This window comes from Lepidothrix coronata, unplaced genomic scaffold (assembly GCF_001604755.1).
Source record: "Lepidothrix coronata isolate B3197 unplaced genomic scaffold, Lepidothrix_coronata-1.0 Scaffold18, whole genome shotgun sequence".
Lineage (NCBI taxonomy): Eukaryota > Metazoa > Chordata > Aves > Passeriformes > Pipridae > Lepidothrix > Lepidothrix coronata.
This window is the reverse complement of record NW_016690198.1, coordinates 5,976,958-5,999,404: the sequence shown is the minus strand read 5'-3', so window position 1 is coordinate 5,999,404 and position 22,447 is coordinate 5,976,958. Positions and strand designations below refer to the sequence as shown.

Below are 22,447 nucleotides of genomic sequence, written 5' to 3'. Positions count from 1 at the left end.
TCAAAGAGCCCATCACCAAAATACTTACGAAGCCACATTCTTCCCTGCAAGATGACTCAGCTTCCCATTTGCCTTCAAGTTAGCTAATGCTTTTACAAATTCTATAAAAATCTAGCAGGACATTTTAAGTATGGAATGCTTAATCCTTTAATGCCAAGGAAAGTGGATCTTTCCTTAAGGAAAGTCAGATCTAAGGAAGATCTTTCAGAATCAGCTGGAAGTCTCAATAGGACAGAAAATACTGTTGCATGCTTGTATGTATACAGAAACCAGGACTGAACATAATAAGCAATTCTACAGAACATCCCACTCCACCCAATCTACAACAAAACCTTAAATTCAGATTTACACTGAACAGGATTTATTGCTAATGTAACTGAGATTCACCTACCCTTCTGAAATCCAGGGTTACTACTTCAGCTAGTCTCCCAAAGTGAACTCAGGTGAAGCTACTTTAACCCCGAGAAGTTGTGACATACGTGTACCTTTCAATTCAGATATCTGAAAAGCTTCCTTTAAGTCTAGAAAAGAGTAAATATTGATTATTGTCCCACTTTCACCCATGAATGTAATAGTACTCCACAGAGTTTAACTAAGGGATGCAACAAATTATTACTATCTCTTTTTTAATGTACACTAAATTTAGTTTCCAAAGCAAGAAAGCGAATGACTTCTTTCACTCTGCAGAATTATGTAAATACCAGCATTAGCGACTTTTTCACTTTCTTAATTTTATGGAAGCAATTTCCTTTAAAGCAGGTTATTTATTACATTGTCATCCTGAAGGCTCAAGTCTAGAAAAATTGTAATCTGCAAATATTTTAAAAAGATTTTCCAAGTGCTACAATTTTTCAAGCATCCTGATTGGTTTAAACCACTCCACTTATGGGAAAAGAATATTCGTTTCTCTTGGTCCTGGTGAAACTCGTATTTTTCGTGTTGCAGTTGGAAATCTAAAATACACTTATGGAACACTGCTACACTATATCTGTAGTTAAAACATGGTTTTCGCTTTCTCCCCCACCACAGCCATCAGTCTTAGCATGTTTCAAAAAATTAATAAAGAAAGAAAAAAAAAGTCTTTTTTTTTTTTTTTATTTGGATTCCGAACTGTTTCAAGAACCAAAATTACAGCACTGGATTCATACTGTAACATTTTCTTATGGAGATTCTAGTAAGACTGAATTTATAATTAATCATGCTGCACTATATCTATAATCAACACAATCTTGAAATTGCAACATTTCAGCGACATGTAAAAAGTGGTTCTGTTAAGAAGGTCTACGGAAGGGCTTTTTCCCTTGCTTACTGAATGGCGAAAAAACATAAAGGATATAATATCAATGAATGGACTAAACAAAAATAAAACCAACTGAACCAATGGGGAAAAAAATACATATCCTACCAAGATATGAATAACATTTAATTAGACCAGAAGCACAACCTGGAACAATCTGTAACAAAACAAAACATGCACAACAGTGGGAAACCTGCCATTGATATACTCTCTGAATGTACAAAGGCTCAACTTTAAACTGTGCAGCTAGTAACCAGCTCACTGTACTTCCTCTGAGCTTTAAAAATATTTTCTTAAGCAGAACTAGCCAAAGATGTCTTCAAATACATTTGTTTTGAGTACTGGTAATTCAATGCTAACACCAAACCCAGGTTAAAATAATACATTCACATATAGATCAGGAGATTGCATATGACATAATTTTCCATGGAAAGTTATGGTTGAGCAGAAACATCAGGAATTAACAATTCTGTTTTTCAATCATTTTAGAAGTGTGAAATCTAACCAGAAAAGCTTTCCTAACTATGCTTAAAAGATACTCATCTTTTTTCTCTAGTTCCTGCAAAATTTTAGGAAAAAAAGATGCTGCTACTCCCAAGTGTGACTCCCTGGAGAAAATGTACATACAATGTTTGCAATTACTAGGAAAAGTCCACTGCAAATTGAATTTATTACTTTACTAGTGAAAATACAGCAGCTGAACTAACAAAATCAGGTTGAGTGTTGATTTTTTTAATAACTACCTTTTATATCAGCAAATTCTATGGCAGAAATAGATTTTATTTCATGTTACCTATCTGTTCTACTTTTAATACCAATGGCAATGCAGGAAGTCCATAAATGTGAATCCTCAGGAGGCTTACACACATCACTGAGAACAGTAAAATGAATGGTTACACATCTGCAGTCTGAACTTTGAGATGAATACAAGTAGATTGCAAATGTGCATTTTTCAAATGATTGCACCCATTATTTTCCACTGACTCATGATTGTTGGCAGAAATGAATAATACATTTTAATATAGTATAGAGATTCAACAATCATAAATACAGAGAGTATGTATGAATATATCCATCTTCTCTGCATATATAATACTAAAGCTATAGGTTTTCATCTGTTTTTAATACTAAAACATCAAATAATTTACAATGCAGAACTGTAATGTATATATAGAACACTGTATCAATCATATACAAGTACAAGTGCCATTCAACATGTCTATAAATCCTCCATTAAACCTAGAGTTGAGACTGAACCAAAGACTTACATGGATCAAGTCATGGTCACTTGGAACACTGAGAGACATAAAATGCTGTATTATTTCATGTCAAGATTATTTGCAGCTCACTTCATTATTTCTAAGAATATCAGTGACTGAAATACAGTGCATTCTAAAACAAAACCAGTGCTTATTTCCTCTAATTCAGGAGGCAATTACTAAATGACGATTGCAAGATCAGCTGACCAGACTTCTGAGGTATTTTTCACAACCAGTACATTGCTAATGAAAGGAAAGAAAATAGAGCCTTGTGTAGCTATTCAGTAACACTGTCAGAGGAAAGAATTAACTATTGAATACCAAGAATACCTTGCTTTGGATTTCTACATCCCTCTTGTAACATACCATAAGTCATTTGTCAAGACAACAACCACTACTCATCCTGTACAGAAAATGCACAGAAAAAAGAAAATTCAACCGCTATATCCTAAATGGAGCCTAAAAGTGTTAAGCCCATGTGTCATCTGAACAGCACTCCAAAGTAACATAAAACTTTACCAACATAAAGAAACACTACAGGAAAAAGAGTGTGTAAGTGTACACGCTGCTCTTGTACTTACTTAAGCAAGACTTGGAGATGTGCTTTTTTAGGAGAATTAAGCAGAATGTGCAGGAAACCAATGATTGCACACAATTCATAATCAACCTGAGAAGAAAGTGATACATAAAAATATTCATGATAGTTTGATTTAACAACAGTTTACTCCAGGTATAATTTGAAAAGTACTGTGCCATAAAAGCATTCACAACTTCTCGTCTTTTGGCAAGGGTAATGAATATTGAACATCTGCAGGGCTGTTGTGAGTTCATGAACTACAGAAATAAAAAATTGCCTTCTTTTGGTAGCCTAGTTCTTATGTAAAAATCCAAAAATAATACACTCTAGTAACAGCATCCACAAGGAATCAGATACTTGGCCTCAAAGTAAGACAGAGCAGCACAGGGCTTATGGCAACTACCGCTGCTAATGTAGGCTCCAATGCTTATGTTAGGATGAAATCAAGCATAGCAAGCTCAGCCTTTCCAAATCATGCATTGGTTTGGGGGGAGAGGAGGAATTCTATGTCAATGTCTTTAATAAAGCAGATGTGACTCATTGCACTCTCATTTAAAATCATTAACTGAGGTTTCTCTTTTTCCTGCTGAATCAACAGCAGCAGCACTGGGGGTAGTACCACTGGGGCAGTGATCCTTCCTAACTTTCTGCTCTCAGTACAGTCACTTAAATAAAATCATATTATTTGATACAGCAGTTTTGTGACACAAAACCTGGCTTTGGTTTCTCCTTAACACCTTGCAACACTCTTATTCACCCTACTTCCACAGTGGCACTGATCATAGAAGAATATGGAATTAATTTAATCAGTATATCATCCCAATAAATCTTTCAAAAGTACTTTTTTATTAATTGAAGAACACATTTCATTTATATGTGTTATTTCAATAAACCAAGTAATCTAAAATATTTTTGCTTAACAAATTTTTAATGCTGAAAGCATCTGTTAGGTCATGTTGGGGTTTGAGGGGTCTTTTTAATTATTATTTTTAGAATGAGAAAAAGGCATTTTCCAAACACTTTCCTGTATCTTTCCTTTTCTCATTTAAATTACCTAACCCAAATTCAATATTGCCAAGTAGAATTTCAACACCTTGTAGTCCCATTGTGGCCAGTTCAATTATTTCTAGAAATATCCTGGAAAAGAACTAATGCCAAACAGTACTCTCAAGTTTGCAACATCCAAATGCTGTATTTGAAGTCAGAAATTTAGAACTTGCCTCATTTACATTTCTTTGCCAAAATATATATCCTGCATTCAGTCCCACGATGATTTCTTGCTTCATGTGAGCTTTAATTATAGATTCAAGGGAAAACTTCTATATAAGTAACATTTCCTGCAAGAGTCACAATATATCAAGTGTATCCACCATCTGTGTGAAGTCTATGCACCATCTTGCTCTCTGGTCCAAGGCCTGTTTCTCTGCAACAAGGATCAAACCACCTTCCTATTCTGTCTTCCAACTGCACCCTTTTTTATTCTCTCTCTCTTTTAATATATATGGGCGATCAATTCCACTGTCCCATCCTTTGTGCACTGAAATTCACTAGTATATCCAAAGGCTAAACTCTAACAAAATGTGATACTTCAAATTTCAAACTTATTCAAAGTACATTCTACTCACAGTCTGGATCTGAGGCACCAGTGTGTGACCAGTAATACACTTCAGTTTGATATGTGAGTCAGCCTTATGTACAGTACATCACAGATGAATGTATCTGTGCATATGGTGGCCATGGGCCAAAAAAACCGAAATGTTGAACTCAAAAACTCACTCACAAGAACTCACTCTCCTTGTCAGTCTGACCAACCCACTTTCGAGATTACTTGATGAATCACATCAATTTGATAAATACTGTATGAATATATTACAGGTATTTATTTTTCAAGTAAAGAAATATTGTTAAAAAAACTTTTAGTAAACTTTTAACTTTTACTGCAAACATGAACTTCCCTTAGAATCAGCAATGACCACTAACATCTATGAAAATATCTTCAGTTTGATAAAATTAAATGAACACAGGAGAGAAGTTTCACTGTTTTTCATACTTTATTCCCAGACACAGCCTGTGAAGTCGTTCGCAAAAATTCTTAAAAGTTAGCAGTGTAAACTACTGTAAATTTAAGCACTGTCAAAAAAGAATCTTTTCTTTCAGTTAAAGTTTGGTGGAAACTGGAAAATTCAGTGAAAAACAGCTAAATTATTCTTCAGAGATCAGAATACTGTCCTTCAGAAACTGTCATTATTTTTTCATTTGAGTAATGAGAAATAGACTGCAACTGTACTGCTGCAGCTATACAATGCTATTATACATAGAGTATTGCTATCCAATATTAGTTGCTTAAAATATTTAAATATTAAAATATTATGAAGATAAGACCAACACCAGTGCTCAGTTGTACAGCTATTAGTGCTCCAACAGCAGTGTGGGATGAGGTGGCAGAAGTTCCAACTTTAGAAGTAGTAATATTATTTTAAGCTGTAATTTTGTAGTGTCTTCTTTCAGAGATTCCTAAAACACTTTACCAAGGGAAAAAAAATTACATTTTTGAAACTATGTTAAGGAAATGAACCTCACTTGATACAGAGATTAACTGAAGGATTATACTTTTATGTTTTGCAAAAGGATACCTACTTTATGCAAAGCACAGCCAAACTACTCAGAAAAATCAGGTGGATATTTTAATTTCTTGTATTTCTCATCCAGCATTTAACTAGAATACATCTTACTAATTTTAGACTCTGTAAGCTCCACAGTGAGTGGGAGATCAGCTTTTTCAAGGATGCTCATCAGTACTGTCCAAGTGTTTCACAGACATTCCTTAATTCATTCACAGTCTCCATTACAGGATGAGAAAGTATTATTATCCCTACCTAGAAATTTGAAAGACAAAGGTGCTTACAGGAAGCCACAGAATAACAGCAAACAGGCCAGGATGAGAAACATGGGAGCACATGGGATTTCCTGTGTATTTGTCCACATCTCCAGACTGTACTGATCACTGTCAGAAGTGGGAGACAGCTCTCACTGCAGTTCATTTCATGTATGTGTCCAACACCACAAGGCTCAGTGTAGACAACCTAAATATGAAAGCATATGGCTTTCATGGCTATCAGCCATATAATGATTTGGGTTTCATGCTTAGCAACACACAAGGCTACCACCACAGAGGCAGAGACACAGGCTATTCACTGTTGCCTTGTCTCTTCTTTTCACAGTGTTTCATAGAATCACAAAACAGTTGAGACTGGAAAGGAGCTCTGGAGGTCATCCGGTCCAAACCCCTGCTCAAGCACCATCAGCTAGAGCCAGTTGCCCAGGACTGCATCTAGATGGCTTTCATGTATCCCCAAGGACGGAGACTCTACAACCACTCTGTGCAACCTGTGCCAGTGCTTGCTCACTCTGACAGTGAAAAAATGTTTCCTGATATTCAGAAGGGACCTCCTGTGTATCAGTTTGTCTGTCACCCCTTTTTCTCTCTCTGGACACAACTAGGAAGAGCTTGGCTCAGTTCTCCTTGTACCCTACCAGTGGGTATTTTTATATATTGACAAGATTTCTGCCTTGGGTTTCCTTCTCCAAGCTGAACAGTCCCAGACCGCTCACCTTTTCCTCACATGAAATGCTTCAATCGCTTATTCATTTTTATGGCCCTTTATTGGACTCTCTCCAGTCTCATGTCACTCATACTGGGAAGTCCAGCACTGGACACAGCACTGCATCTGTTGCCTCTCTTTTCACTCTGCTGAATAGAGGGGATGGCTCAGCTTCCTTGACCTGCTGGACATACCCTGTCCAGTGCTGACCAGAATACCATTCACCACCTTTGCCAAAAGGGCACACTGCCACTCATGTTCAACCTGTTCAACAAATATTGTTAAAAAAACTTTTAGCAATTTTACTGCAAACATTAACTTTACTGAAAGTTAGTACCAGGGTCTTTTCTGCCAAGCTGCTTATCAGCTGGGTGGCCTCCAACATATACTGGTGCATGGGGTTGTTCCTCCCCTGATGCAGGGCTTTGCTCTTCAGTGCAGTAACATGAGGTTACTGTCTGTCTGCTTCTCCAGCCCTTACAGGTCCCTCCAACTGGCAGCACAACACTCTGGCCTATGTGCCACTGCTGATGTGCTGAGGGTGCACTGTGCCCCAACATCCAGATCGTTAATGGTGATGTTAAAGAATATTTGACCCCTGGGATACATTGCTAACAAGCCTCTGGATTAGGCCGTACAGCCCATTTTCAAGCCACCTCACTGCCTGCTTTTCCAGTCTGTATACAGACAGCTTCTCTGTGAGGATCTTCTGTAAGACAGTGTCAAAGGCCTCACTAAAGTCTGGGTAGACACCATTCACCGCTCTTCCCTCATCTACCACGCTAGACATTTCATCATAAAAGTTTATTGAGTTGATCAAGCATAACTTCCTCACCATGCTGATGGCTGATGATTTTCTTGTTTTTCATGTGTCTGGAAATGGTTTCCAGCATTAGCTTCTCCAGCCTCTTCTCAGGGATTGAGGTGAGGCTGTCTGGCCTGTAGTTCACTGGGTCCTCCTTCCTGTGTTTCTTGAAGATAGAAATATATTTGCTTTCCTCCAGTCTTCAAGTACTTCTCCCAGTTACCATAATTTATCAAGGGCTATTGAAAGTGCCCTCACAATGACATCTGACAGCTCCCTCAGAACTCACGGATTCATCCCATCAGGGTCTGTGGATTTACTTATGACCAGTTTGCTGAAGTATTCCTTGTCGTGATCCTCTTCTACCAACGGTATATCTTCCTTGCTCCAACCTTTCTACCCTGAAGGCCAGGCTTGCTAGTAAAGACTGAGGCAAAAAATGCATTCAGTACTTCCACCATACCCGTGTTCTGTGTAACCAGGTCCTCCGTATTGTAGTTGCCAAGCCACCCTCCATGATATTTGAAAGTCATGGCAGTCAGCTGAAGTCCCAGGTGACTGGAAAAGGGAAACATTGTACCCATCTTTAAAATCGGTAGAAAGGAGGACCCTGGGAGCTACTGACCTGTCAGCGTCACCTCTGTGCCTGGGAAGATCATGGAACAGATCCCCCTAGAAGCTTTACTATGGTATGTGGAAGACATGGGGAAGTGATTCCAGATGGCCAGCACAGCTTCACCAAGGGCAAGTCCTGCCTGACCAACCGAGTGGCTTTTACGATGGAGTGATTCCATCAGTGGACAAGGAAAGAACTGAGGATGTAATTTATCTGGACCTCATGGTCCCCCACAACATCCTTTTCTCTAAACTGGAGAGATAGGGATGGACTGTCTGGTGAATTGGTCAGATAATCAAATCCAAAGAGTGGTGGTCAACGGCTTAGCGTCCGGATGGATGCCGGTGACAAGTGGTGCCCTCAGTGGTCTGTATTGGGACCAATGTTATTTAATATCTTCATTAATGACATACATAAAGGGATCTAGTATACCCTCAGCAAGGTTGCAGATGACACCAAGCTGACCGGTGCTTTTGACACACCTGAAAGTCGGGATGCCATCCAGAGGGACCTGGACAAGCTCAAGTGGGTCCATGGGACCTTCATGAGGTTCAAAGAGGCCAAGTGCAAGATGCTGCACCTGAGCTGGGGCAACCCCTGGTACCAACACAGGCTGAGGGATGGAGGGATTGCGAGCAGCACCAAGAAGAAGGACTTGGGATTGCTGGTGGATGAGACACTGGATGTGACCCTGCAGTGTGCACCCGATAGCCCAGAAAGCCAATTGCATCCTGGGCTGCATCAAAAGAAGAGTGGGCAGAAGGTCGAGGGACGTGATTCTGCCCCTCTATTCCAGCCTTGTGAGACCCCACCTGAGCTGCTGCATCCAGCTCTGGGGTCCTCAAAACAGAAAAGAAGACATGGACCTGTAGGATCAAATCCATAAGAAGGCTACAAAGACGACTGGAGGGATGGAGCATGTCTTGTAAAAAGAATTGGGATTGTTCAGTTTGCAGAGGAGAAGGCTCCAGGGAGACCTCACTGTGGCCTTCCAGTACCTGAAGGCCTACAAGAAAGCTGGAGAGGGATTTTAAAGAAGGGCTTATAGAGATAAAACAAGCAACAAGAGTTTTAAACTAAAGGACAGCAGGTTTAGATTGGATACTAGGAAGAATTCTTCCCTGTGAGGGTGGTGAGGCACTGAAACAGGTTGCCTAGTGCATTAGTGGATGTCCCATCCCTGGAAGTGTTCAAGGCCAGGTTGGATGGGGCTTTAAGCAACCTGGTCTAGTGGAAGGTGTCCCTGTCCATGGCAGAGGGGCTGGAACTAGATGGTATTTAAGGTTCCTTCCAACACTTACCACTTTATGATGATTGTTTCTTTACCCTGTTGTCTATGTGTATTCCAGCTCCATTAGTAAATGAGCCAAGGATGTCTACTAAACATTCTTGACCACCATGTAACTTGCCAAAAAGGGGAAGAGCAAGGACATCATGAAGCAGTTCTCACATTTTTTACCTTATAAGCACCTGACTTTGTAACCATTGCAAATCTGCTAACTATTCATGTAATTTCCAATTATGGTTTGGTTTTGGGTTTTTTTCCAAGGAGGTTTAACCAGAAGACACAGTTTTTTGCTTCCAGCACACAATGTGTGTAGAGAACAGTCCTGTGGGACTACATAATGCCCCCAGCATTCTGCAGGATTATGGAGGGGTCTGAGAAAGACTAAGTACACCATGGGAAATACACTGAGTCTCATAGTTTGCTGATGCTGGAGCTGTTCAACACGAACAATGAATCTTTCTCAAAACAAAAAACTGTTAGATCTCCATAGTACAAAAAGATGTTGCTATTGACAATTTGTGGTTCCCTATTATATTTTCTTCCAATTTTATAGGTGAAAAGACTTGTGCCATTTATTCAAGACATGTGGTGCTAGAACCAGGCTTAGCTTGCATTCTTGCACAGCATCCAGTGAACTAACACCATTCTTTTTCCTCAGAAAGGTGTCAAGGACAGGCCTAAGAAGTACTTCTTTTAAAGAAGTGTTTAATAAAAGATAAGAGAAGATTTTATTTATTTCAGTTTAAGCACTTATCTAGAAACAACATATTTTCTTGGCAGACAAGTAAGCAGCAGCATTCCACCAGGCTAAAAAGCTCAGCTTCATGCTACTCCTCTAAAGCATGCCTCATGTCACATAACACATGCTTTATTAGAGTCTATTTTGTATTCCACTCTGTTTGACAGTATTCACTCTTATGTGAAATATTTTTGTGCCATGAAAAAAATTTGCATGAATTAATCCTTTTATATCCTAACTTCACTTTTCAAACTATGTTTTCTCCCTTGTCTTTGTTAAATAGTATGAAAATTGTCCAGTAAAAGAACTGGATACTCAATGGGTATCTTCAGAATATATCCTTAGATATAGATCAATTTTGCAGTTCTCTGCAGGGTTTTTTTCGTTGGTTGGTTGGTTCTTAAGAAGGAAAGGAGAGTCTATTTCTGAATTAAAAAATACTAAAATCTGATACACAAGTATACTTGTCGTCAAACTTTACTCATACAACGTGCTACCTTAATTGGAAGCACACTTCATTGACAAGCATGTGGCGTAATTTAACAACTAATCTGACTGTCAAATCAAAAATAATGCTTACTACATAAATTAAAAAAGCAAAAACTGAAAATGCCCCACCAATGAAACAAACAAACCAATAAAAGAACCCCACAAACCAAAACAACAAGAAACTCTTGGTATTGCTGTGATTTTCTTTGAAATGTTCAAAACTCATACACATTACTTCTCTTAAAAGCACATTCAAAGCCTTTTTAACAGAGTTGGATTGTGTTTTATATATTATAGTGATCTTACTGTTATTGCTGACATTTTTCATATAATTTCACTTCTTTTTTTCCCTGTGGTCTAGATTCAGTGCTTTGATAAAGGACATTTTAAAATGCTCACTTTCTAACACTACTTCTTCAACCTGGTCTCTCATCTGGATTTTAACTCTTGCAAAAATGTGTGGCCTGGATCTGAAGGTTATTTAAGGTTGAGCTTAACAATCAAATTTAGAGTAAGGACTCTAAAATTAATTTTTGGAGAGCAAAATTGCCAGAAGTCTCTCCTACACTCCACTGCCCGTTCTATAATTCCTTACAGAGAGGAATTATATAGAGAAATAGCCAATTAAACTCAGTGGAAAAGAAATGAAGACTGTGTCAGTACAAAGAAAAAGAAACACAAGTCCAGATGCAGAGCATCCACTAACAAGGTTGAGGCAAAGCAGTGGGCATGCAGTTGTCAATTATGTCACCGTGTGTAGGAGTATCCACGATAGTGCAAATCGAGAGAGCACAGTTAAAAATAGCAGTGGAGACAGATGAAAGTAGACTTCAGCATGGTTTAACAATCTGTCCAGAAGGCTTGCAAAGCCCTCTCTTAAGTCTAGGCTGGCATGTCTTCATATCACATATAGATCAAAGCTATTACAGAGCTGTCTGCATGTCCTGCAATCACACTACTCGATTGCAGTGTAGACACATCCAAAAATAGAGCTACTGTAGATATGTTCATCTAAAAACTGCATTTGCAAAATGAAAAGTCTGAAAGTCTACTGTAAAGCGTATGAGACCTGATGAGGAACACATGCTAGAGAGAGTGTCCATTTTGTTAAATTCTATTAGCTGTGCTAATTCTGTCCTCTGCAGAACCTCCTTCCCTTGTACTCCTGGAGTACACTGTAACACATGTTGGTTGGCCTTTCCTGTGGGGATTTGCAAAGTCAGGACAGGTTGACCTGAACCTTCACATTCAGCAACTCACTGAGCTTTACCTCTGAGGAAGAGACACTATTACACTCTACAGGCAGATGGAGACAATCGCGTTACCTGTAAACAGCACTCATTCCTATTCATATATTACTAACGCTGGATTCTGAAGTCCTAACTGAAGCAGGCATATTAGTTACACAATCACAGAATATGCCTAGTTGGAAGGGACCCACAAGGATCATCAAGTCCAACTTCCGGCCCTGCACAGGACCATTCCCAAGAGTCACACCATGCGCCTGAGAGTATTGTCCAAATGCTTCTTGAAACTGCCAAGCTTGATGCTGTGACCACATCCCTGGGGAGCCTGTTCCAGCGTCCAACTACCCTCTGGGTGAAGAACCTTTTCCTAATATCCATCCTAAACCTCCCTTAACACAACTTCAGGCCATTCCATCAGGTTCTGTCACTGGTTACCACAGAGAAGAGATCCCTGCCTGCATGCTTCTTCCTCTCACAAGGAAGTTGTACACTGCAATGAGGTCTCCCCTCAGTTATCTACTGGTTCAAGGCCAGTGATTTCAGAAGAACACCAAGATACCAACAACACCTTTACCAGGGGCAGAACTTACTGTGAGGCAAAAAGCCAGGAGCTGATAAAGTCCTATGAATTCAGGACCTCCTCTCCCCAAACACTGGTTTGCTGCACAGCTGCACCACTACATCCTCTACTAGCTACAGACACTGCATTCTCTCAAGAATGGCTTACTACCATTTGTCCAGCAAGTGACCAAAGGGATCTACATATGTTCTTAAACTGACGGTGTAATAAATGATTCACTCTGGGGAGATTTTGTGTGCATTTTGCTAAATGACAACCAGAAGACAAGTTAGGAAGGAATGGAGTTATTCAGCACACTTAGCTGCCTCACCAGGAGAGTATAAAGACCCATAAGCTAGTGTTGACTCAGACAATTAAAGCTCTGGTAAGAATCCGATTGCAGCAGCAGGGATTACTCATGGGTTAATTTACCATGGGAAGAAGCAAGTTAGCAAAATACAGAAAGTTCTAGGTGCAGGGATAAAAATCCTTTGTTGCTGCCTGTCTCTCTGGAAACTGTAAGCACATGCAAAGTTGTGCTTCAGTTAGCTGTCTGGACTTGGGCACCTCAGCACTTAATCATAGCGAAATTTCCAGTCACCAAGCAGTGCTGTCCTGGCAATTTCCACCAAACTGGGAGAAGCTGCTGACTCCTTTGAAAGGACACCCCAACAAATTAGAGGGCTGGGCAATCACCAACCAGATGAAATTTAACAAGGGCAAGTGTCCGATTCTGCACCTGAGACAGGGCAACACCAGATGTAGGGACAGACTGGGGAACAAGTGGCTGGAGAAGGAATGAGAGGCACTGTGGAACAGGACCTGAGGGTTCTGCTTAATGGCAACTTCACTATGAGTCAGCAATGTGTCCTGGCAGTCAAAAAAGGATCAATTATATCCTGGGGTGCAACAAGCACAGGGAAGCATTCCTCTACCTTAAAAATGTCAATTTAATACCTACATGAGCACTACTCTCAGTTCTTACCATCGAAAGAACAATACCCAGTGTCCTGAGGTACATCAACTGCAGCATCGCCAGCCAGCCAAGGGTGGTGATTTTCCCACTCTGCTCTGTGCTGGTGAAGCCTCACCTTGAGTACTGTGCAGTTTTGGGCGCCACAAAAGCTATTAAAGGGTGTCCAAAGAAGGGCTAGAAAGCTGGTGAAGGGCCTCGAGGGGAAGCCGTAGGAGGAGCAGCTGAGGTCACTTGGTCTGTTCAGCCTGCAGAAGAGGAGACTGAGGGGAGATCTCATTGCAGTCTACAACTTCCTCACAAGGGGAAGAGGAGAGACAGGCACTGATCTCTTCTCTGTGGTGACCAGTGACAGGACCCAAGAGAACTGCATAGAGCTGTGTCAGGGAAGCTTTCTTTAGACTGGATATCAGAAAAAGGTTCTTCAACCAGAGGGTGAAGGTTCTTCAACCAGAGGGTGAAGGTTCTTCAACCAGAGGGTGAAGGTTCTTCACCCAGGAAGTGGTCACAGCACCAAGCCTGTCAGAATTTCAACGTTAATGAAAAGCAAGTAATTAACGACGTAAGTATAATTCCATTTCCTGGTAATTCCATTCTGCAACTCAAGGTAAGTTTTTGCCCATGTCCTAGCAACAAGCATAAATATAGTGCTTTATCCAGTATTCAACATATGAGTTTGCAAAGTGATAATATCTCAGAAATTAACATAATTCAAACAGATACCTTAAGACTCTTTGCATGTACAAAGAGGAAAAACGAGTACACTTAGACTTAGAACAACAGAAGTGTGGGTCAGGGAATGTGACACAGCTCATTTACCCTACTACCTCATTTACCCTACTCTTCTGCTTCTGTGTACACTATTTCCCAAATATATTCTGCTTCATTTTGTTTGGTGCTTTTTGTTTGCTTTTAAAAACATCTTGGAGATAGCTTTAACAAATATTCAATAAGTGTCTTCAATATTTAGAATCTTGAGCCAATTCAAAAGCAACTTGGGCTCTTCATATATTTACTGCTGGGACTCAACTGGAACTGACAATATAGCATATAAAAGGCAGGATATTTAGAGCTGTATTTTAGTAAACGAGAACACGAGGTAGGTACATGCACATATAAGCATGGCAACAGTTATATATTGTTAGTCTGGACAGTTAAAAGCATTTCCTAATTCTTAAAAAAAAAAAAAAAGCCAGTCAGTGTGGCCAGATCCTGCAAAAGAACTAAATGGATGGATAACCAGCAGAGCAGTGTAGCTTCAAATCACAATCATGTGCATGCCCCTGCTATGCGCATCACAGAATCACAGAATAGCTGAGGACCTTTGGAGATCATCAAATCCAATCCCCCTAATAAAGCAAGTTCACCCAGAGCAGATTGCACAGGATCATGTCCAGGCTGGTTTTGAATATTCCCAGGAAGGAGACTTCACAACCTCTTTGGGCAGCCTGTTCCAAGAAAGCTATGTAGCACAGCTTGATTTTTACTCAAAGATGTAAACAAGTTGGCTAAAATGGGGGGGGTTGAAGGGAAGTGCTAAGTTCCTGATTAGAATTACATTTTAAATGGAATGTTCCAGACTGATACAGTAACAATAAAGCAGAAGGGGAAAGGGAGGGAGGATTTATATATAAGGAGAGGTCATATAATACACTGTATTGAGTTTAAAAGATAAGTAAAACAATGCTTTTTTCTCTGGTATAAACAAAAATAATGCCAGCAGTTTGACTGCAAACAAGAACTGAGGAAGAAACAGAACTGAAAAGGAAATGCTTACAGCAAACCTTACAAACCTAATGCTATGCTTTAATGAGGAAAAACGCATTTTCAAGCATCGCTCAATAATTCTTTAAAAAGTGCAAATCAACCCCATTCACGTTCAAAGTAAGCTTTTGCAAACACCCCTTAACATACAACAAAATATACATAATGGAGGATTGCCCTGACTGCCAAACTATGGTGGCTCAATTGTACTTTGATAACACTAAGATCTTCAGACCCCTGAATCACTTAGAGCTTTATCTTAGAGGATGAAATCACAGTTCCACCTTAGACAGGGAAGTGGCAGATGACATTTCTACCAAAATAATTAATTATTTTCCCCACTCACTTTAAAGCTCTCTTAGGATCTTAAATCAATAAAGTATCTGATGCATATGTTCTATTTTCTTGTTTCCAATGGTTCCATAGTGCATATAAATCTATTGTAGAACCATATTTGCATTTAAAGAGAAATTCTCTTGTGTTTTCTCTGCACCTGCTCCATGTAAGCCTATCTTCTCTGCCTCCTTTGAGAAAAAGAGATCTGCCAGAAAAAGAGGGAGCACAGACACAATGCTACTCCAAGTCCTCTTGCCAATAATCCAAGCACTATTTCCTTTAGTTTAGTTTAGTTATGGCCCTATTCTGACAACAGTCGAGAAGAACTATTTGCCTCTCCAAAATCCAACACTTCTCAACTTTTTCTAACATATTTTTAATCTTGACAAGGAACATATATATTTCAACTCTACAAAATTACTGTATTTTCTAAGCAATGCACAGTAAAGCACTGGCAAGTGGATTCCTTACAAAGACTTTCACCTGAAAAATACAAACTTTTGTTTATTTTACTTGGCATTAACTATAATTATCATGGCTGCATAAGGAAGGATAAGCATATTCTTTTCCTGACATTTTACTTTCAACTGTAGCCTGAAAGAGATGTAGGTTTATCCTAATAAAACTGAAACAAAAAGGGTAATTGCTCCCTTCTTTGCTCATGATTCATGGGTTGCTTCTGGAGCTTCATGCAGGTAATCAGAGACAGGCAAGGCCAGAAATAAAGCTGTGCTGCACATCTCATCTAGTCCGCTGAAACATTTAAAAGCCAGATGAGGGAAATAACTTGCTGCATTCCACAAAGGCTGCTGGAACTACTGGTCTTTGTGCTCATGAGATGCGGCATCACCACTCCATGCATACATGACACCGAAGGACGTCACAACTACTGCCAATGTAAATTTTGTGCTGCTGGCCATGACAGCTGAATAACCCCCATCAGCCTGCCTCTGGCTGTGTGCTCCTCCTTTCTTGCTGGCATCTTGTCACACATGGAGGTAACGCTACATGCACGTCTCCACTTCAGAGCACAAACCTATAGTGGCCTCAGCAGGGCCGTCCCACTTGCCCCTTCCTGTTTCTAATCAGACAAGTGTCCAAGAACAGAGCTGCTGTGGGTGTAGATACAATAGGGGTCTGGGACATCCTGGAAGGAGACTCTGTGAGGAAGAGAGCTGCACCAGTGTGGGTGGTATCCCTTCTCATACGTGTGTGGGATGAAGACTTCTTGCACCTATGGAGTCTGCATGGGAACAAGTATTGGCTCCCAGGAATATTGAACAATTGGGAAGCAGAGGAGCACTTCCTAGTTTTTCAAGTTCTGCTGATGTCTGGACAAAAAGTGGTTATAAAATACATAATATTTGGGATCACAGTTTCTCATTCACGAAAAAAAAAATTACCTATCACTTATTCACAGTACTTCACGAAGGGACAGAATCTCCCAAAGTATTGCATAGTCACCTTTGTCCAAGAAGTCTACTTTTTTTTACATGCAGCACTTTTTAAACTCAGAAGCTGGCCCCAAAGAACTCATGTCATACTTACTTGCCATGTTGCTGTCACTAGAGAAAAAAACATTAAGAAGAGGAGCAGCTTCTATTTAATATGATTTACTATCTTCTATACAACTTTTACTATCTTCTATAGAACTTCTATAGAACCTGAAACACTGTCCATCTCCTTATCCCAAAATGCCACTTAAAGCATTTTGAGTAGCCCACACTGGACTGCTCACTTCAGAAAAAGGAGGGTTTTTTTAATAGGCTCCTCGGATTTGGAGTAACTCTTCACTGGGCCAGTCCTCCGATGTAATTCTGTTTTACCCATTTTTTCAACAAGCTACAAGCCACATATGCTTTCTGCAGCACGCTGAATCAATGACACAGACCAGAAACCACAAAGACCTGAAAAATCACTGAATTGCCAGTTTAAGACAGTGTCAGTGCCTGTGATAAGCGGAACAGTCAGCTTGCGTAAGCTGGTCTTGACACACGAAAACATGCAGAAATTAGACATACCACACCTTACAAAGGGAGCCTTTTCACACCAGGCATGGGCAGTGTATGTCTCTGTGCTAACTAATGGAACACCAAAAGGAAAAGTTACAATTTTCCAATTGTAACTATAGCGATGAGGCAAATGTCTTCTTGACAACTGCGCAGGTCAAATTCTAACTGTTTTATATACATGAAAAGTGCTTCTTACTGTTTAACATCTCACTGTGTCTTGAGCAACTCCCCAAGCCTGCTCTCGAAAACAGGTTTCCAGCTTACCTGCAAGATCTTCGAGCTATGGCTCCAGTATCACACCAGGCACACTTGCAGGCTTAGCAGTACAAAGAGAGAAGTGGCTTACCAAGTTCAACAGGCATGAGCTCACCCATGAGCTAGTTGCAGAGGATTTTAGGCTGAAGAAGCTCATGTTTATGGGTAGTAGTTAGGCAAAAGGTCATGCTTTTTATGGCTCATTGGAAGTACATGCAGTACATATAACTCCTAAATTCAGTAAGGGCAGGACACCATGAAAGTCTGCTACAGCATGCTGCACAAGGCTAAAATACACGCACATCATTCTACGTAACTTCTTGCTGCGGGACCAGTGATATTTGCACAAGACATAAAGTGATTTTGATTTTCCAATACTATGATTGTATAACTTTCTTCAGCCATTTAAATAACACAAAAGGGTCCAACAGTCAAGTGATTTGCTTAAGCATAATTTTTTAAAACTTCTTTTCAGTTACCTTTTGCTGTTGGATTGCTGAGCTGTAAAACGAGGCTATGCTTCCAATATTTTCCATGGAAGCACAGGCACTAGCAGTTCTTTGGTGGGTTTTCGGTTGGGGGGACTTTTTGAAAAGCAGTTGTGACTGATTAATATCTCTGTAAGAGTTGTGGCTTTAAGCCAATCATTGAAAGTGCCGTCAGGTGATGACACTGACAATGAAGACAGACTGTCTGGGAGCTGGTTTTTATCCAGTACCATCAGACCTGATCCTCGAGCTCTTCTTCAGATAAACTGAATTTGCTCACACAAAAATACGAGCATGAAAAAGGTTTGATCTCTGGTGCTGCAAAAAACACGATCTAGGGCTCACCCAAGAATAAGCCTTGGCACAGCTTTTCTACCCGACAACTTGGCATTTATTTCCCCCCAGTTACAAACATGCAACTCCTACTTGATTTTCTTCCAGATTTCGGCTTGCCCGGCGGGATAGGAGGGTGCTGACAGCCGGGTCCCCGCCCGGGCGCCCGGCTCCGAGCAGAGCAGCAGTGGATCTGGGTCGGCTCCGAGTGTCAGCGCCTTACACCGCGCTTCAAGGGCTTCGCGGCGGCACATCGCGGGGCTGACATCACGTATGCGCTCAGCCCCAGCAAAACCCCCCGCGTTCAGCCCTGATTTCATGCGGAAAGCACTTCCCCGGGGCGGGCTGGCAGGGGCCGGGGCTCGGCCCCCGCTCGCCGCTCCCGCCCCCCGGCCGCGTCCCCCGCCGCCCGGGCAGCGCCGCTCCCGCGACCCTGGGGGACGGAAATACCCGCACCCCGCGGGACAGCCCGGGCTCGGCTCCGCGCCCCCCTCCCGCCGCCCCGAGGGACAGCGCTGTCGGCGGCAACAAAGCCCCTCGTCCGAACGGCTCCGCTGCCCTCGCCTCACCTCAGCCCTGCGCTCCGCTCGGCCGCGGCCGCTCCACGGCAGCCGCGGGGTGATGGAGACAGGGAAGGACCCAGGTGACGCCTCTCGGCTGCCGCCCCACCGCCACTCTACGCCGGTGCAGGCAGCGCTCCGCCAGCGGCCCGGCTCCCCCGCCCCGCCCTCCGCCTCTGTCCTGCCACCGGCCAGCGGCCGGGAAAAGGAGGAGGAGGGAAGGAGGAGAAGAAGAAGAAGGAGGGAAGGGGGGGGGGCGGCCCCGCCCGGCCCCGCTGCGTCACAATGCGGGGGGCGCTGCCACGTGACCGGGGGGCGGGGGCTGTGCGGGACCCCCGCGCTCTCGGGGCGGCCCCGGCGGAGGTGCTGGGAAGTGGGAACAGCGTTCCCGTCCCGCCGGGAGCCGCTCCCGCCCGCCCCGCGGGTCCTGCGCGCGTGTGAAGCGATGCCCGCGGTATCCGAAATCGCTGCGCCGTCGTGACAAATCGTCCGCGCGTGGCACCGTGCTGCGCTCAAAAACCACGAAAATGCAGAGCTCGAACCTGAACATGCCGAGTTCATTCCGCTCACATCTGTTTGAAATAAAATTTAATGGGTTTGGGGGGGGCAGTTTTGTTGTTTGTTTGTTTGTTTTATTTTGATCTGCTGTAAAACCTGGAAAGTCTCTCTGCTTCCCTCTGGCTCGTGAGGATGGAGGCGGTGGCGCGCTCGAACACCTTTCCATCGAGCTAATCCCACCTTCCTTGGCGAGGAACCTGCGTTTTCTCCCACAGTGCTGAGAGCACCCGGAGCTGCCGAGGGTGCTCCTGCACCCAGCCGCTGCAGGTGCCCACTGAGCCGGGCAGAAACGCGCCGGCTGTCCCTCAGGCGCTGCAGGGACTGCACGAAGAAAGGAGGCCTCCAAACAGAGTAACACCCTGCCACATGGGCACCTGATGGCAGCAGGAGAAGAGCATAAAAATGAACCTTTGGCTGTTTTTCCTCTTTATGATTTAGTCTGTTTTGTTGAGGGTTTTTTCCCCCTTACTTTTCATAGGCATATTTTCCATCCTGTCTCTCAAGTGTATCCCTTTACATGCCTTTCCACTTCCCCTCACTTTTATGCACTTTTACCTTTCAAACAGTACATCCTATATTTCATTTTCTCTGATGAGAAAGCACTGAAAAAAGCCCGAGAGATGCATATAGGAAAAATAAGTGAATTTATGCTAGTTTGGCATTTTGGAAAATTATTGCCTGGAGAACACATAGAGCATACTCAGCAGTACCACAAGTACCACATTAGACAGCATGTAGCACTGCTCTGGACAAGTATCTCTGGAAATGGGGAAAACAGTTTAGGCTCCAACTCAGTGGGTCTCTGTTCTTCCTACAGAGATTTCTAGTTAAAGTGCTAATCAAAGTGTGGCTAATGGGCATAAAAAGAAATAACTTATTCTGCTTAATCCTGACACAGAGTCATCAAACACTACCAACCTTGAGACGCTTGTCATCTGAACCCTGTGACTTGGAGATGAAAGGAAACACAGTCCTCCATAATATGTTACTTGAGCTATCTCAGTGCTGCAGCGTCATGCATTTTCAAATAATTTGCAGCTTATTTAACACTCTTGCCCAGAAGTGGAAAGCTGTTATATTCCTTTCTTATTAAATTACACTTTTAAGACATGTAAAAAAGAAGCTTGAATATGAATTACAGTAATGGATTCTAATGTATATGTGCAACACCAGCTAAGTGAAGCAATACTATCTTAACCACCTTAAAAATGTCTGTGGGTATTGAAGGGGGGGGAAGGTATACTTCGGACAGGTCTTCTGCTTTTATGTCATTTGGTTTTATGAAAGAGCATATTTAGACACTGCATGTTTCACACTTCTACATATATGGAGATTAAGTAACCATTTGGGGTATTTGTAATGCATTTGATTAGGTGGTTTTATACAGGAATGTTGGTCAGCTGTGTGTGATTAAATGGTTTGAAAGGAATGCAGGTCAGCTCCAGAACACAATGTCATATAGGAGTATGGCCTACTTGACAAATAGCGTTGATGAAAAACCAAAACCAAAAAAATCTTATTTTAATTTAGAGTCTATAAATACCATTCATATGCAAATATAGTTTGTAAGATAAAAGCTTGCCAAGTGTCTTTGTATGTGTTATATATGATAGTATCTCAATTAGAACTGATAACCCTGTTTACGTATCTACTTCTGAACTTATTACTGGAAGTATTGTTTAAATAAGAAGTGCTGATTATGTTACATGACTGTAAAAAACCCCTAAATTATGATATACAACTTCAGTTCTTGCAAGAATTCCAGTATGGATTTTTACTGCCAGCTATATGGCCCATCATTATTTTTTGTCTAAAACAAAATCATAGAATTAGCTCTCTTCTTGCTGAGTGTGCAGATAGGAACGTTTGCTGAAGTATGAAAAAACATCTCATTGATAATCCTATTCCCAGTGGAATAAAGTAATTAAAAAATGTGTTGCCCACTGCTTTTCCTAGCACATCTCTCCAAGATCATTTAGTGGCTTGTTGAACCTCAGTATTCCTACTTGCTGAAGCTGAGGCTGGTATTCGTGTCAGAACTGCACAGTGTATGGTTGGATGCACATGAGACAAGACTGATCTGTGGCCTAGCAGTCCTTGGAAAACTGAATTCCATGGCCCACATCAAGTACCCATGGCAGTCAGTGGCAATCACGGCATTCATTCATCAGTGATCACATCTATTGATTTTAATGAACACGAGAGAAAACCCTCCATTACCTTTGAAATTCCTCTAAGAGATGAACTTGAGACAGATTTAAAAGTGTGGTGCTTGCTAGTACTGCTCATGAAGACATGACCACATTTTACTTACTGCTCAAAGCCCATGGAGACATGTCCAGCAGGAGATTTTCTATTCCTATGGAGGACCAACTCTGGTGCCCTTACACTTGTTCCCGGAAATGTGCAGCAGTCTTGTGATGGAAAAGGTAGACAGGAACAGAAAGGAGGCAGCAGAAGCCTAGAAGACATGAGTCCAGCAATATATAGTGTGTTGCCATTTTTTTCAGAGCATCAAGGTTGGGAATCAGTGTTGTTCAGGTAACTCAAACAGTTGGTAACACTGTAGGGATTTGAAGTAATTAACATATAAAAGAAGCCTGTGAACTTCCTGATGGTAACCTAGGACTGCTGACATATATCTCCACAAAGGGACATCACCAACAGTATCATATTAAGTAAAACCTAGC

At 41.6% G+C, this 22,447-nt stretch overlaps 1 protein-coding gene across 3 annotated transcripts in view; it reads right to left on the bottom strand.

Annotated features, from left to right (window-relative positions):
- SNCAIP (synuclein alpha interacting protein) overlaps positions 1–19,318 on the bottom strand; it is a 93,945-nt gene extending 74,627 nt beyond the window's left edge. For all 3 annotated transcript variants that reach the window (XM_017807386.1, XM_017807387.1, XM_017807389.1), the window contains exon 1: positions 19,209–19,318. The gene's annotated coding sequence lies outside the window, so the exon portion shown is untranslated. The remainder of the gene's footprint in view (positions 1–19,208) is intronic.
- Between the last annotated feature and the right edge of the window lie 3,129 nt (positions 19,319–22,447).